Source organism: Corvus cornix, chromosome 1, assembly GCF_000738735.6.
Source record: "Corvus cornix cornix isolate S_Up_H32 chromosome 1, ASM73873v5, whole genome shotgun sequence".
Lineage (NCBI taxonomy): Eukaryota > Metazoa > Chordata > Aves > Passeriformes > Corvidae > Corvus > Corvus cornix.
The window spans coordinates 81589693-81607547 of record NC_046332.1 but is presented as its reverse complement, the minus strand read 5'-3'; positions in this window follow the sequence as shown (position 1 = coordinate 81607547).

Sequence of the window (17855 nt, the reverse complement as noted above, 5' to 3'; positions counted from 1 at the left end):
CTGATGTGAATTTTTGCAATAATCTATTGAAGACAAATTTTCACCCTCACAAAGCTCCTTTTGACAAGGAGCCACCTAGTCAATATTTAAGGCCATTATCCTTTCATAAGTAGTTCTCATCTTCTTTTTTTTTGCTATTTAAACTGATTTCTTAGGTTTGAGACGAGTTTATAAATGAGTCTGGAGTCTTTTTAGGGGGAAAAAAACCAAAATCAAAACATAAACCGGAATGAAACCAAAGTTCTCAAAGGCAGTACATAGGACCCCTCTCCATTACCTCAGGTGCTTAGTACCCACCTTGGCATGTAATAAACAATGGCAATATCAGTAGGGAGAGGACTAGTTTCTCATTACTTCAAGCTGCTGTAATGTGAAAAAGGAAATTTCAAGATCCAGATAAATATATCTCAGATACAGGGTGCTAAATGCAGACATCTCACCAAATGACTACTGAGGGTCTCTTCATCAGGTACTTCATTTATACAGTTTTCAATGAGCCTTAGGATCCTTAGAAACACTAAACCTCTTATATATACATCTAAATATAAGCAAATAAGACTTTCATACCTTCAGAATAACTTAATATATTCCCATTGCCTTTATAGGGTAGTTGAAAGATCGTTTTACTGGTGGCTCTAATGTACCTGGGCAAGCAGAGTGTTTAAATTAAGATAACTGATTTAACCCTCTTTGGCTCTTTTCAGACTCAATGTCTGTGAAAGAGAAAAAAGAATATAACTCTTCAGAGCTGAGCTATGGATGTTATCAGTGAATGATTCTTATGTATTACATTAATAATTTTTAAAATTAATTTTGATGATTAAAAATAGAAGGATCTGCGCTCCTTTTATTGTTAGGAGGAGCAAAAAGTTCATACTTCTGTAAAATACTACTCTTTATCAGGTGGTGATGGAGGATCTGTAACAAATTAGTTCCTTGATGCTGTCTATGTAATTTTCATAACTAATTCTTGTCACTGAAGAACAGGGTACTAAAAAAGTATAATAATTATAGAAGTGCTTTTACACGTGCTTTGTGTTTTCTGCCAATACAACTTATGCCATTGATATTCACTGGATGTCATGAACAAGTGTAATCTTCAAAGCTTCTTTAAAAAATGTATTTCCAAATAGTTTGTGGAGGTTCTGGATTTTAAAGAGATGGTTCCTTCATTCATTTATTATGTATTTATTTTAATGTCTATACTTTTCCCCTTCCATGTGAACATAATTAAAATATGGCTCAAGGGATTTTTTTTAGACATTCCAAAAATTTCACATTTAGTCAGAGGCCAAGTGTAACAAATCATGGCTATTTGCACCCAGCTCATGGGGTCATCAGTAGGGATCAACTGCAGGTAAAATTCAGTCTCTACTGCTGGAATTAAAGGAACATTTAGATTTAATCATTCCAGGCCAAAAAGGAATGATAGAACTGACTCTAAAGTTGTGTGCTGTGCTTCATTATAAAATAGCTTTCAGAACTTGAGTGTCAATATACCAGACACTTGAGACTAACATTTCTGATGCAAGATGTATAACAAATCATATAAATGATGGACTGGTACTTGTGATTATGTTTCTCTAATGACACGCACTTATGAGATTAACACCTATTCTTAAACCTGATTGCACACTGAATAGCCAAATATGCATTTCTTGTTCATCTGGGGGAAGGAAAAAAAGAAAAGAAAAATTAACTGATATGAGCATTCTCATAGGAACTTGCAGGTTTTGAGAATAGATTCCTTGGTTAAAAAAATAAACACTCGTGCTCCAGTATAATGCAGCAGAGAGAGTACCTGCCTGGAAAATCATAAATACTTCTTCACAGCTGTGATGACCGATTCAAACCCACAGTTTAAGTGCTGCAGTAGCTTTCCAAGCAGTAACTCTGCTTGACCATCAGCCAGGCATGCAGTTCTACATAGTGAAATAGCTCCATCAGGAAGAATAGGGGGATCACCCTTCAACAGCCAATCCATGAGGGATGTCGTCTGAGATACAAAGGACTGTTGTTCAGCTCTTTACTCTGGATTAATACAAAGAAGGAAGACCTGTTGCCCACACACCAGCCAAATGCCCTTTGTTATGGGTCATTTTTAAGTGAATAAGAGCAGTATAATTTTAATGGCTTTGCATTTCATGCTTTCGAGGTTTTACTTCAATGTAGACTAAAAACAAACCTTAATTTTTAAATTTCAATCCATGAAAATTAATTTCCTACTTTTCAATAGACTTTTTTTTTTTTTTTTTTTTCCTTGGGCAATAACTATCAGGGTGATGATTCCCAGTTAAGTCTCCACTCAAAACTAGAAGAAAGTATCTGGTAACACTGTATCCAAGAGAGCATACCAGTAACCACCACATCAGACATGAGAACTGGAGATGTGAGGCATGAGGACTAAAGTATTAAAAATCTAGTCTAGCAATTGCTTGTTAAATTTGTTTCTGTTAGTGAATACAAATCAAAATTAAGAATATTACTATAAGTGATTGTAGTTCACTGCCACTCACAAATATTTATTAAAGACTGTAAATGAGGCAACTGAGTTAAAAGAAAAGCCTAAAAGAATGAGGCAGAACATTCAGAAGGTAGTAAATATGAATGATTAATTCTGTGCCACTGTTATCCCCTTAAAATACGGGAGTTTCACTGCTGTATCAAAGAAAGAAGAATATGGTGATAGAGTAATGGAGCTGGTAGGAAAAGAGACCAAAAAAGGGGATTAGGAAGAATACAGATTGAATTCTAGAAACAAGAGCCTCACACGTCTGAGTTGGGCTAGAAACACAGTTTTGAGGCTGAATCTAAATGGCATTCCTTAACTTGAATCATGCTGTAACATCTTATGACTAACTAACTTAGCCTGTAGTTAGCCTGTAGTTTGCCTTATGGGAAAGATACTTGCAGTGATATGACCAGGAGGTGGAAGTGACACTTCTTACTTTGAAAGTGGGATTTTTGACTATCTTCTAATAAAACTGACTGTCAAAGGGACTCCATATCATTCTGCCAGTCTGTATGAGGATGAGTCCATCAGTGAACACTTTTAGTTATGGGCTCCACTGACCACCTGCAGTTAAGTTTGGGGGTAAGAAAAAAAGAGGAACACTGTTCCTTTCAGCTCAAATTGCAAGTGAGCTGTTTTTAAAGGAGTTTTGAAGACAGAATGCTGTCAGTTCTGAGTAAACTGGCTTAGTGTTCTTTCAAAATAAAAACTAAACGCAGGATTTATAAGTACCAGGAATTAGCGTTGCAAGACTTGCTCTAGTGTTGCTGTTTATCTGGGGGTTGATTCTGCAAATTTGAAACTAATAGAATTTTATTAATTGAACTAAATGGAAGTGAATTAGGCTCTCAGAGATTCTCAGATCCCTGCAGAATAAGTCTGTTCTTCAGAAAAGCCAGATATCACAACAGTCAAAACCTTGATTGCAAATCTATTATCCACTGTGTTTAAGGAAAAAAATATTACTAACCTTAGAGCATAGAACTTCATCTGAAGGTAAGCACATTATGCAGTTCTCAGCATCATCAATATTCAAACAGCTCACTTCAGATCATGTATCCACATTAAATAAGTGATTATCTTAAACTCTAAGAGAAATTGCATTAAAGTGTCATAGCAATATATGAATACCTAACAATAGTACAATTCCTTGGGAATAAGGTATCAGATTAAAAAAACCCCAAAACCTATACTAGTTTTAGTACATACAAACTGTAATTCCATTAAAGAATGAAATATTGCAACCAATATTTTGGCAGATACAGAAGAGTCCCAGGAAGGACACCTAGAACAACAAAAAAATAAGTAAAAATTGCACCTAGAAGGAATTGTTTTCCTCTGAAACTGCCTGTACCTTTTGAGAGAATGGTACTTACTTTTAGTATGTCCTTTGAAGACTACACACATCAGTAGAAAGCTGATATTTAAGACAATATGCTATATTTTAGTCTGTTGATTTTGATAAGGTGATGAAAGGCATCTGTGCAGATCTCCTTCAGTATAGATAGCTGGAGAGCTCAGCCATACACAACAGAAAAAAATTGATTTTCATGCACATGCAGGAATAGTTAAATAATGCAAAAACCTATGAATGGCCTGTGAGTGTCAGTGTGTGCGGTACTGAGGGGAGCCAACATAAGAAAGAGGAACTCAATTTTACTTAGCTTTCCCTAAAAGAAGTGATTCAGGTTCACCCTTTTATATATATTTAAAATGACAACAGATTGTGGATCATTAGGTGTTTGAATGAAACACATACGTTCAGGCTTGAATCAGATCAGCTTTATGCCAGCTTCAAAAATGTGGCCACTGAAGGCTGAACCCTGTGTTTTCGCATTGTATGAGACTGATCCATGATGAAAAATTGACTTTGTTGCCAAAAATATAGATTAATCATTAATTAATTACTATTTTTATCCCAACATTTCTAGGTCATGATACAGCTAATTTAAGTAACACTATATCTCAAATAGTAAAGGACTTGTTCATAAGAAACCTATACATTTTGGTGAGGTATACTGTAAGGAAAAATTAGCACAAAAATCAAATTTAAATTAGGTAGGCAATCTCATTTATTTATGCAGTGTATTGTGGTCTTCATGAAAGGCAACTTATCTGTGCTTTGGAAATTACTAATGGCTCTCAATTTCTCTGCTCTGTTTATTACAAAAATGGCCCTAAGCAGTTCTAAATGGCCTGGCGTTCAAGTTTCAGCTAGCCTCAGGTGAAAGTATGTGTAAAGAGAAATAGAATTTAAATTATTTCCAAAAATTACTCTATATGGAGCCTTTTCAGGCCTCATGCAACTACTGTGTCTGATTACAGAATTTATGAAAAGGGAAAAGTAGATTATGGCCTTATGAAGGGTAAGAAGTGTTTTGCACGTGTACTTAAATTTTACATAGGTATGTAGACACAAATGTACCCACAGGTACAGATAAAGGTACACATATATGCATATACCCATACATATATGCCTTCCCCAGGTAAGCATTTGGTTTAACAGTGCAGTGTATTTAATATTACAGCAGTAATTTTTTTATATATATATATGCATATATATATAGCATTTGCTTGCACAAAATCAATAGTAACAGCATAAACAAAACTTAATGTTATAAATAGACATTTGTAATCCATACATAGGTAACAGAGTACAGTTAGATCTACAATGTAGACCTACCCACCACACTCCCATGGAGAGTTTGCTCAAGAAAACAGAGATGGAAATGTAGAAGTAGGAATGGTGACTATGAAGAGGATATTCCTGTTATTTAAAAATTTAGGGCAATTATAACAAAAAATAAATTCCTGGGGTTTTTTTGAAGTGAGGCATATGTTTGAACTGTTTGACACCGACCATATTGTGTCTTGGTTGCAATGTAATTTAGTTTTACTTAGTTTAAAATAGCTCTGCCACAAGATGTTCCACTTTTTGGTGTGTTTGTTTTGTTTATAATAAACTAAAAGAGAAGGGCAAAATTTAAAACTGTAAAAATACTTAAGCAAAGACACCACAGGGCATCTTTTTATGGAAAGTTATTGAGAATTATCCATGAGAAGAAACCACAGAGATAAAAACCATGATATTTTTTCAAATTAAAATTTCAAAATAATGATCAGATCAGCAGGGAAAGTGTGGTATCCAATCAGACCATCAGAGTCACTATATTTGTACTGAAGGAAACACTAGTTTATTTGCCTACAAAGCATCCAATACTCTGCTGTTAATTAGCATAAATACTAAGTATGTGTGTGCCCTAAAAGAAAGTATTTTTCTCAAGCTGGAAAATCATAACTCCCATCAAAATTAATGCAGATTTTCACATGTTTAAGGACAGGTGGAAGCAAGCAAGACCCAAATGAAGTGGTTTGCCTGAGGGCTTTTATTACTTAGAAAAGTATTGGAAAGTAATATAACTGCAGTCAGAAGCAAAAATAAGTTCTCTCCATACGTGTTGCCAATAATAAGATTGTTATAGCTAGCCACTGATTAACACATCTGTGAGGAGTTACCAAGTGCTGGGACGATTCCCAGAGATGAAATGTTATTTCTGCTGACTCACCTCCATAGTCAGACTAGGAGGTTTGTACTAAATTTACTAGAATGAATCTTATCCTGCTTTGAAATCTTAGATTTGTTCCTTAACAATTTAAAAGTTTTACTTCACAAAGGCCCTGGCAACACCTTTCTAAAGCTGACTTAGAGATATTTTTATCAGTATTAAATATGATAACTGAATAAAATCTTTGAGGCCTTCTGATAATAATCAGACATCAAAATTAAGGGTAATAACATTATTAAAAAGGGATAGAAACCAATCTGTGATAAGAAAAAAAAAACTATAGGCATTGTAACTTGCATTATTACAAACGTCTTTAATGTAAATGATCTTTATAATGGAAAAGCAAGTAGGATCAAAGACAGGGGGAGAATTCCAGAAGAAATTTCAACATAGCTGTAAAGAAGGACACTTGCTATAAGAGAAAATGGAGAAAATCTGGGGGAAGGGAGAATTCTAAATACAAAATTCATCACTGTATTTCCAAGGAGTTCAAGAAACTTTGCAGAAGTGAAATTCCTCTAAATTAAATTTTATACACAGCATTAAATATAAGGATAGAGGTATATGCTGTTGAACAAACATGAGTCTGAAGAGCAGTATGTAAACTGAAGTATATAGAAATAATGAAAATATGATGAATCCAAATAACAAACAAGATATAAACATCTGTGGTTCTGAATAGTGTAATTTGTAAATCGAAGTCTGAAACAGTGTGATCTTTCTAAAAGAAATAAATAAAGTTATGAATATAATAATTAGCTATTGGGGAAGTGGTCTGGTTGAAATAAAATAGGATAATGTGTTTCTGTGTGGGTAGGAAACAAAGCTCTATATTGCCACATCATATTCCCAAATTGTTGTTCTCAGCTGGAACAGGCTGATACTGTTTGACCTCCTGGCAATACTGTCTAGTCACACTGCCAGTAACCTTCTTGTTTTGTCACAACCACTCAGTCTTCTGTCTGGCAGGTGAACTGATTTTAGAACAGAAATCAGTGTTCAGCATCATGTTGCTTTTGTCAAAAATTTTCAGTACATTCAGGTTAACTCCTTTATTCAAATTTAAGAATATAACGTGTATGCAGCTAACACGGCTAGGGAATGACAGGCTTTTTCCAGCCCCTGACCTATTGATTCAAATTAAGCAGCTGGGGGTGATTAATGTTAACTGGATAGTAAGGAAAGTAAGAAAAAAAAAAAAAATCCCAGGAGATTCCACGGTGAGTTCATTTCTTCATATGATGAACTTGCTTTTCAGCTCACCCACACAGGACTTCAGAATCTTTAAGTTGAAAGTTACTACATTGCTACAGGGGGGAAATGTGAAGTGTGTTGACAGAAAAAATGTGTTTATTTTGGCTCTACAAATTCTCTGATGTTCTGAAGCTGAGGGCACGTAGGAGAGCTGCACTGAGCTAGCACAAAGGACCAAACAACTGATGCCTTCAGAAGTGCTGGCATAGAGATTTGTTGGCAAAAACTGGTGGAATGCCTTCCTTCCCTCTGGTGCTAATTTTTTCAGAGGCACTTGACTGGGCCTCTGTTTAGAAGTTAAGTTTTAATTAGTTCAAACTTGTTTCACATTATGAATGCCTCTTGAGAACAATTTTCTTGAATGTATATATTTATTAATAACTTTACATATGTTAATTGTGGGGAAAGTATTTATTTATTTATTTAGGGCAACTTTATGAATATAAGTGCAGGATAATTCTGAAGAAATCTGAAAAATAAATAATTTTTTTTTTTTTTTACTTCACAAGGAAAAGGTTGGTGGAAAAAAAATAAATGTGGAAGTCTCCAAACATTACTGCTGAGGCAAAGATATAGTTCTTCTACTGCTCTGTTTGTTTCTAAACACTTTGTCTGTGCATTGGAAGGGTTAGCAATAAAAATCATAGAGTGGTTTGCATTGAAAGGGACCTTAAAGGTCATCTAGTTCAAACCCCCCTGCCATGGGCAGTGAAAAAAAAATCCAAAGGTCAAATCCAGTATTCAAGCATAGCACCCGTATTTGTGGCCCTTGAAGGGACTTTGGGTCCATGGGGCTGAGACTCGCTATTTCAAGTCTGAAGGATATTGTAAAACAGGAGTTTAATGGCCATTGTTCATCTCCTGTTTTCCCCAGGCTTCTGAGGCTTAACAGCACAAATTAAATTTCACACCAGCCAGCCCAAGAAGCCAGCATAATGTTTGGATTTAAATATCAAGCTCTATTTTCAAGAACAGCTAAATATTAACAGAAGTGTGCCAGCACTTCTGTATCTGCACCAGGGACACAATTTCCACAAAGTGAAAACACAGCAACTTTGTACATGCTCTCTGAGAAGAAAATTATTCAGCCTGTCTGACTCTGCAAATACTACATGTGGCTGTTAAAAAGGTGGAAAAAAAGGATACATAATAATTTATTTTGCAGTGTTGATACTTCCCATATGCAAGTAGTATTGAAGAATTGCACTTCTGTAAAAAGGAAATGGGAGAAGCCTGTCAACATATATCTGACAGAAATATGGAACTGCCAGCTTAAAAATGCAAAAGAAAGTTTTAGGACTGGTGGCTAGATACTGGAGAACGAGATTTGCGTGAATGAATGTTTCGTATTACTTCAAATATTTTTATATACCACTGACAGCCACCCTCATTCCTAAATTTCCAGTGGTTAATTTCTATGGTCAAAGTTACTGGAGGAGGTCATGCACATAATCACTGAAATACCAGCAGTGCTGGAAAGTTCAGTGCCTTTTGAAATGCTCTAAATTTTGATTCTTCTAGATCAATTACCTGGGGAGGGGGCAGCTGACTTAGGAGTTGGGCTCTGAACAAATTTTAACTCTTACTAAACATGATAGGGAGTAATTTCAGGGTTGTTTTTTTTTTGTGGGTTTTTCTTTTTTTTTTTTTTTTTTTTTTTTTTTTTTTGTTTGTTTGTTTGTTTTAGCTAAGAGAGATACTTGCCTGATTATTCATTAAATTTAGAAGATTTTCTTGTGAGGAAATTTTATTTCCCATTTTTCTTCTATAGAGTGACTAACCTAGGCAATTCCTTATTCATATAACTCTTATTTGCTTGCTTATGTCATTCTGTGTTCAGGAAGCCACTTACTGCAAATTCTCATCTCAGGAAGTCACATCTCCTTACACTCTCCCTCATGGCCATTCAACTCAGGATTGCAATCCCCTTTAAGGGGTACAGCACTGAAAGGGTAAATGCTCCAAAGAAGGATATTGTGAGACTGAGGTGCCCACTGATACTTGGGCTTTAGGTAGAAAAGCATATTCCACTCTTCTGAAGTTCAGGCCATTCTTTCCAAATTTGGATCTCCAAGGGAAACACACAAAAAAATGAGTATTACATCCCAGAATGGGAATCTGAATTTTGCACCTGTCTGTAGTTGCTTCTCAGAATCAAAATATTTGGCCAAAATCCTGACTGTATTATTCTGTGAAGAATCAAAACTAGAATTTAGAACCATTTTTGCTCATAACATATATTTTTACAGCAGGGCAGCAATTTCATCATTTTGGAGAAGATCTTTTTGCCAGCTCTCCCCAGAAGAGTTGCTACTGAAGTAGAAAACTATTCCTCATACAGAGGGATTTCTGCTATAAGGATTCAAAAGCAAAAAATGCACTGAAACAAATAATAGATGTGAGTTTTTACATTTAGATCCAGGTCCAGACACCGGCATGTAAAAATTATGCTACTTTCAGATGTGGCCTCAAAAAAAACCCCGCTGGGAAAGATAAACTGTCTGGGAACAAGCTTCAAATTTTAAACACTACCTCCTCATTACATCTATATTTTAATTTTCTTTAACCAGAATGGAAGGAATAGAGTGCACATATTAATAAGTAGCAAATTTCTGCATATTACGGCAGCCATCTGTATAGAGGAGGGCTTTTAGGCTTTTTTAATGAGGTTTAATAACCAACAGAGTCACGTACACCTCCATTGCTAAGTCTATGTATTTAAGAGATGTTTGAGGCCAACAGCAGCTGCTGCAGTGATGACAAAATACACACATATATACACACATGTATATAAAATTCTGAAATCCACAATTGCTTCATTAACGTTATTGAAGACATAAAATAGGTTTTAATTGTATGGCTGATTTCCCACAGCAATTTAATGGGGAAAGAATTTGGCAGAAATCAAAAGCTGTAAAATTCACGTTGTTTGTTCATGAAGTTAGCAGTGAGCTAAATCCTTCAGCTATTACTCAGGCAAAAATCCCATTGAAGTGCATTGAAGTAAACTTCAGTTTCCCCTGAGGACTAAGGTTTGCAGCATTTTTGTCAAAACAAAGAGTAATGTTGAACCTTAGGGAAGCTGTCATGATCAGAGAGCCCTAAGGCAAGGACACTGTTACTCTAAATTTAAAATTTATTTTTTTTTTTTTTTTTACTCTTTTTCCTTTTTTTTTTTCCCTGTCATTCTTTCCAGTGTGACAGATGCAGCAATTTAGGGAAACAGCTCGAGATTGCATGGACATTTATTTTGATTAACAATAGAGAAACAGTCAGTTGATTTCCATAGGTGCTTGATTTTAAAATGTTTTCTGTTTGAAATATCAAACATCTGTCTGGAGTGAATAACTAAATAGCTGATAGTGTGGTATCTGTTCCTGTTTTAGGCTTCCAAAGCCAGAGGCACTTGAACACCCATGTAGGATCCTAGGTCTTCATGGAGACTGGGAAGCTGGAAAGACCTAAGCCATATAAGATCAATTGCTCCTGGCACTTAAAAGGCTAGTAAAAACAGGTTATAATGTTTACATGACTTTTTATGGGTCAGAGTTTATTATAGCTCCTTTCTATGGCCTACAGCAGTGGAGCATTTTACAAGGCTTTTGCTGTGCTTGACAGATATGTTTCAGTGAGTTTGCCAAGGCAGGCTATTTCAACTGAGCCCCTAACATTTAAAGATTTCCGAAATTCTCTTTGCAGTGAAAGATACTTGGAAATTGGACAATATGAAACCAAATTGGATTGGACACAATTCATGACAATAAATAAACCCTGTGACTACTAATCATAAGAATGTTTATACATGTCAAAAGACATTATATGCTGCACTCAAAATGCTGTATCGAAGCACAGGGTGAGGGCTACAAAGTTAAGCTATCAAAAATCAGGGAATGCTAGAATTAAGCTTGCTTGCTTAATCCCTTTCATTCCTTAAAAAAAAAAAGAAAAACAGTCTTGCACAGGATTGTCTTCCTAACTTCCATGAGTGCTCTTTTCTTCAACAGCTTATGCTCTTTTCTGAGTTCAGTTATTGACCGATGTCTCATCTGTTGTACACTACTCAAGCTATTCTCAACACTGATTTATTGATTATCTCACAGAGTCTTCTACAGTACTTTTAGGTATAATATCTGAACACATTATAGTAGCCCACAAAGGGCCCTAGTGGAGAAAATCTTTGTGAATAAGGTGTGGTGCAAGACAAAGATAAAAAAAAAGCAAGTATGGTGATGAAGAAATTTACTCTTTTAAGAACAAGACTTGCAATAGCTATTTTACTACTGCTATGGTAGCTTAGTAGTTAAATAATGAACCTAGTAGTTAAAAAGTAGTCCAAAGTCCTCAAATTACTTTCTGGTGGGAATTTGGGACAAGTCTGTGAGAAACAGAAAAGGAAAGAAATTGTTTTAAGGGAAGAAGAATTTCCTGGACACTTTTCATTTTTTGTTCGTCTAATATTGCATATTTTTACTTAAATATATGTTAGATGCAGTATAGTGTAATGGACCAGTAGGTAGAGTGCTAATGAGAATTCAAAGCATAGTTCAAGGTAATAAACCTGACATATAGGGCAGAGTCAGGATCTCCATGTCAGTCTGCCTAGTCTCTATGTTCTTTTGCCTCTCTTTTTCCTAGCTGGCATGTTTCTCCAAAATTGAATTACTTCTTCCAGTCTGAAAATACAACTTCCTGAAGTGATACTTCTTCTTATACCGTTGAAACTGGAGACTAGGAAAGTGAATTTTCTCCTACCTGTGCAGTTCATACTTCAATATCTGGTTATAAACTGCTTAATATGACTTGGCCAGGGGAAAAACAGGGGATGATTTTTTCCTGTGTGATAATTCAGTAACAGATGGGAAATTTTAACAGTTATGGTTGTCTGAAAACAATTGTAATTTGTAACAATCCTTACATATTTGTTCACAAAACTTCAGTAGTTTGGCATCCATTTTTAGCAAATTTCAAATAAAAATGAGTAAGGTCTTCTGAAAATATTGGTGAAAAAGAAATCACCAAAGTAAACTCATAGCCTATTTAAACCCCAGTTTTAACCTGAAATATGTTGCTTCCTCACCCTCAGTGTTAACAATTCCTTCTTTGTGAAATTTCAAGTGGAAGTTCTGATAACATGTATTGCTTGTAGCCAGAAAGCTGACTTTCATTAAAAACAAACTGCCACACCACACCATACAGTAGCATTTTACTGAGTTTGAAGTATCTGGCTTGTTAACTCTATTTAAGCAGCTGCTATCTCACTTCAGTCTGATCACAGGACTGTTTGAAATGAAAATAAAACCTGCTTTGTTTACAGACTTCTTTTAACTACCATGGATCAAGAATTGTTTGTTCTTTCTGACAGCTTTTACAGGCTTTTGTTATATTTTATTCTCACTGTGATAGATGCTGGTAATTTTCTACTGGGTTTTTCTAAGTCTTTTTTCTACCAGCCACACCGCAGGGAGCTTATCAGAAAAGACTGATCTTTCCTAATCTACTACCCCATACCATGTGCCCTTTGGAGCAGGTATGCTTTCATACCACGGTATTCAACATCATATACTGTTTAATAAACAGTTTCCTTTTAGTTTGCATTTTTTCCCCTTTTATTTTTTTCTACTTCAAAGTAAAATAAATCTTCTCTGCACATGTTTAGACAATTGCATTTTCTGTTACTGGTGATGTCAGCAATACTGGTATCACGTCAAAGACTAATTTTAACTGGCCAAAGAATCTTTTTTCCTACTATGACATTTTCTCAGACATTAGGTCATTGTCATCTTTTAACATTTCTGGTGCTGAATAAAGAAAATATGAACTATAGTGACATTATGCTGAAGATTAATTAGGTTCTATTTCTTAATTTTAAGATTTTCTTTTATTATTGAGTGACATTTCATATCATGTTTACTGAAATAACTACCCGCAAGAATATATCAATGAATCTAAGATTTAAATAAGGATGCAATACAAACAAAGCTAATAAATTCATTACGTCCTAAATTTTTGAAAATACTGCTTTCTTCTGCTTTATTAAAAAGATAGAAATCAGATAAACAGTGATTTTTTAGGTGAAACCTCGTAACTGTTTAATCGAACTGTGATTTTTTATGGTAAAAATTACAGTTCCTTAAAGGTGCATGAAAACCTATTTCCCCTGTTTCAGGACCAAGATTTAATATGAGCTTCGAGATGAATCAATAAAATAGTTAATCAATTATTACACTTTTTGAATAAAAATAACCCTCTTTACACAATTTGTATCTTTTTTTCTTTTACTTCTTATGACTATCATTATCTCCTGTACAAATATTAATAGAAACATGCAAATATGTGTCTAATAATAAATTTCTCCAAAGACAAGATTTGAACTCTTAAATCACACATAAATCTCTATTTTTAGCACGAATGTAATGAGCATTTTCTTCCAACAAACAGAATATCACATCAGATTTAGATATACAGTAAAAATAATGGAATGCACATCAGATTGTAAGTAGAAGGAGTCGGTTGTTAATAGTTTGCTGTGAGAATACTAAGCATGGACTTTAAATACATAGAGAAATGCATTTTCAATTAATATATGTGTTTAGTGCATTGTGGAAACTATATAATATATAATGTGCTAGTAGAAGAAAATTGTCTACTAATTATCTTTGTAGTTATTATATAGTAATTAGTATGATTTCAATTGTATCTCTAGAACATAGGATTGTACAAAGCGTTCATAGAGAGCCAGCATTTCCTGACTTACGAAGTCCACTATTAACTGATGTTTCAGGAGATAAAAAAACAAATAAAAAAAAACCACAAATGAACAAACAAAGAGACAAACAAAAAAAGGGACTTGGAGCTATGATTTAGGACAAAAACCAGTTCCTTTTTATAGTTCAGTGTTACCTTCCTCTCACATATATGCAATTCAGAATCCTCCTTGACTCTAGAACAGAAGGCAGTTGAATTCTTCGCTCAGAGAAAGATTAAACTGTAATCACCATATTGGACATAAGGATTGATTCTAGGATTAGCAACATTAGAGGAAGTTTTTCCTGAAAAACCAAGGCACCAACAGAGTGAATTTCAGTGACATGAATGCATTTTTAGATGATACTGAAAATTTAAATTTCAAGTCTACTGAGTTTGGTGAATCTAAGGGGGTCATATATGCCAGCTGACACAGTGGATGCTCCTTCAATTAAGGCATAATATTCATAGTTAAGGATTCTGTATGCAGGAATAAATGGATTTTTCAAGTAATTAAATGACACAGAGAAAGCAGGTATATGGCAGCAGCAGAACAATTTAGAGAAAACAGTGTAAGAAATATTCAAAGGAAAACAGTGATTCAAGGGAGAGAAATAGGTGAATTTGGAGTGACAGGCTGCATAAATAACAAAATATCAAACAGTTTGTTTTAAAAATGCAATGTGTTCTCTTTGCCATTATAGTGCTACAGATACTTAAGGAAAACTCCCCCTCCTCATCTATCTGCATATATACATTCACACACCACACACATAACTGTATATGCATTAGTCACTCACGAGAGTGTGAAGCCTACCTGACAATACCTCACTGGAAGAAATTTTCCAGATCTCAAGACAAAGAAAAGAGGTTACCACTACCAGGAAAATGTTTAATCTATCTACCCAGGTACGTGGTGGTATTCTACTACTGGATAAAGTGGATTGTATTAATGATTTGCCATTCTGAAAGAAATTTTTTCTTATTCTGAAAGAAATAATGTTCTTAAAACACTGGATTTTTTCATATGGTGGAAAAAATTCTTTGTACCTGTCACTTCTATAACTTGCCACATCACTGGCATTCAGGAATATTTGTGCATCTTTAAGCAAGACCCTATTGATGATATATTCCCTTTCTATGTGTGCAAAGGATTTGAAATGTCCCCACACCTGCTGGAAGTAGTTTATCAGCTTTATCCTAAATACTAACACAGTATTGGACTTTTCATGGACATCTTAATTAGGTGGCTCATAAGCCCCAGAGACTTCAGTCTTGTCTGCCTTTTCAAATTAAGGGTCCAGTCTATGAAAGGTAGCCTTGATGTCTGAAAACCTGCAATGAAATTCCTATGTACATGTCTTTCATTTGGAATTTTAACTATCTTCAACTTCAAACACCAACACTGAATTCTTTGTGTAGCATTGCATTACCCTTCCTTACACACGCGATCACATCTTAAGGTTCCAAACCATCATTTATATATTTTGTTGCTAGTGTCATTACAGGAAATACTGGACCTTATTAAGAAAAACACATAGGACATCACTCCCTTTCCATACAAGGGAGAAAGCACATGTTATTGCTATTGACTCTCTGATGTGGAAGACAGAGGGAGGACTCCAAGAGAACTGGTTTTTTCTAGCCACGAAGAGAAAGAATAACAAGCTATTAATGAGACTTTATTAAGGGACAGGATGCTCAGCAACAATATTTAGTCTTCAGATAGGAAAGTTTGACATTGTAAACTCAAGAGAAGAATAGATTTTTTTTTTCAGAGTTTCTCCAGGAAAAAAAATGCAAAATTGGTTGTCTAATTTTATATTTTGCAAAACCTCCTCCTCCTTTGACACTAAGAAGGAGAGAAATCGAATTAGCAACAGAATCACTGAAATACTGCTGGTTTTATGGAAAGCTGCTAAGGAAGAACTACTTTTTGATACCAATTTCTATTTTTATGTTGCTTATAGGATTTAATTTGTTCATTATTAGCTGTACATTTGTCATTTCCATCACTGCCACGCTCACCAGACATAATTCTTTTTTTGGGGTTGATAAAAAACTCTGCCCTACTGATAGCTAGGATACTTATTGAAGAAATCAGAAGGCCTAGTTTCTTGGGAAAAAAAAAACCAAACAAAAAAATCCAAACCAACCAAAAAATAAAAAACAACTTCACAATATTTGGACACTAAATATTTCTTAGAAAGGAAAATATAGATGAAACTTGTCCCATTATCATCAGAAATGTCTATTGAAGTATTTTCAGAACTCATTTAAGTGCCAAATCACATGTTGCAAAAGAGCTTTGACTCATCCAGTCAAAGATTTCTTTCTTTCTCTTTCATTTATGTCCGAAAAAAAAAAAAGGGAAAATATGAAGGGGAAGAAAAGAAAAGGAAAAAGGGCTTAATAGTTCGACAACATCCATCTGAGCCTAAAGTCTGTAATCCCATCTAAATTTTTATATATCAGATTTCTTGAATCAAATTTTGGTGGAATAAATCATATCAGTAGACTTTCATGATTCTGCAAAGGAAGAAAAAGTAAAATTTGTCTTATAAAAGTCTTCATTATTGAAAAAAAAGGTAAATATACTGTTAAAACATATAAAAAGGTATGCTTCTCCCTGCCAAGCTACCTTGCAGCTAATGAATCTATCACAATTGTAGTGTTCAAAGATGAATAGTATTGGATTTAATACCAGTACATATTTTATGGCTATAGTCTGGTTTTTGGGATTTTGCTTTGTTTAGGTGAATAATTTAATTTTGAAAGGTAGGAAAAGCGAACTATTTAATGCTATTTCCAGGATATTTTACCACAGAGTGCCACTTTCTTAAACAGCATATAAACTGCTAAAGAAATATTTTAAGGCACTTGTATAGTTAACATCAACAGCTCATGGGACTGCCAAATTGCATATAAATGGTTTCTTGGGGCACGAGACAAAGTTAGTCTTGCTGTAGACAAACATTTCATGTTCTTTACATATTCCTTCTTCTAATTTGGGTGATACCTCATACATGCTTGAACTGTTATTCCTTTTGTTTGACTGGTGTTTTCTGTATATAACTTAGTGAGATTATATAAGACTCTCTGGAATTACATTTATGAACATTTTATAAAATAGTTCCAAAAATTAAAGATTTGAGTAAGAAGTTTTACATGAAACTCAGATAGTTACTCATCCTTCAGCTATTAGAAAATGAGAATTAAAGAATAAAAAGCAATTTGTGGAAAGTAATACAAGTACCATAACCACGATGAATAATGACTAGTCGCTGACTTTCTTGGATAACCAAAGAACTGCAGTTCATTTATAATCTATAGGTTTAAAGACCTCTTCTCTCTCCAGAAATTTTAAAAAAGCCACTTTTCCTCTAAGAAATCCTATCACACCTTCTTAAATCTTTCCTTCACAAAGAAACCAACCTTCTCCCTACACTATGAATTAGCTGTCAAAGTAATCTCTTCTCAAAAGCATCTTTTGTGCTCAATCTCCCTTTAGTGAAATTATCAGCTGTTTGAAAAACCTTAATAATTTTCCTTGCAAATGTGTATTATAGGGCAAAACTAGTATTCCCTTCAACTGAGGTATTTCCAACCATATTTTATGACTAAAAACACCCTTCTGGACATGGATAACATTGCACAATGTGAAATCAATGCAATACACTATTATTGCAGTTGCACTATTTTTAAATCTTTGAAAGCAGCTGAAAGTATAGTTTAATCCATTTTAACAGGACATTCCACCATGTATATCCTGAACTTTG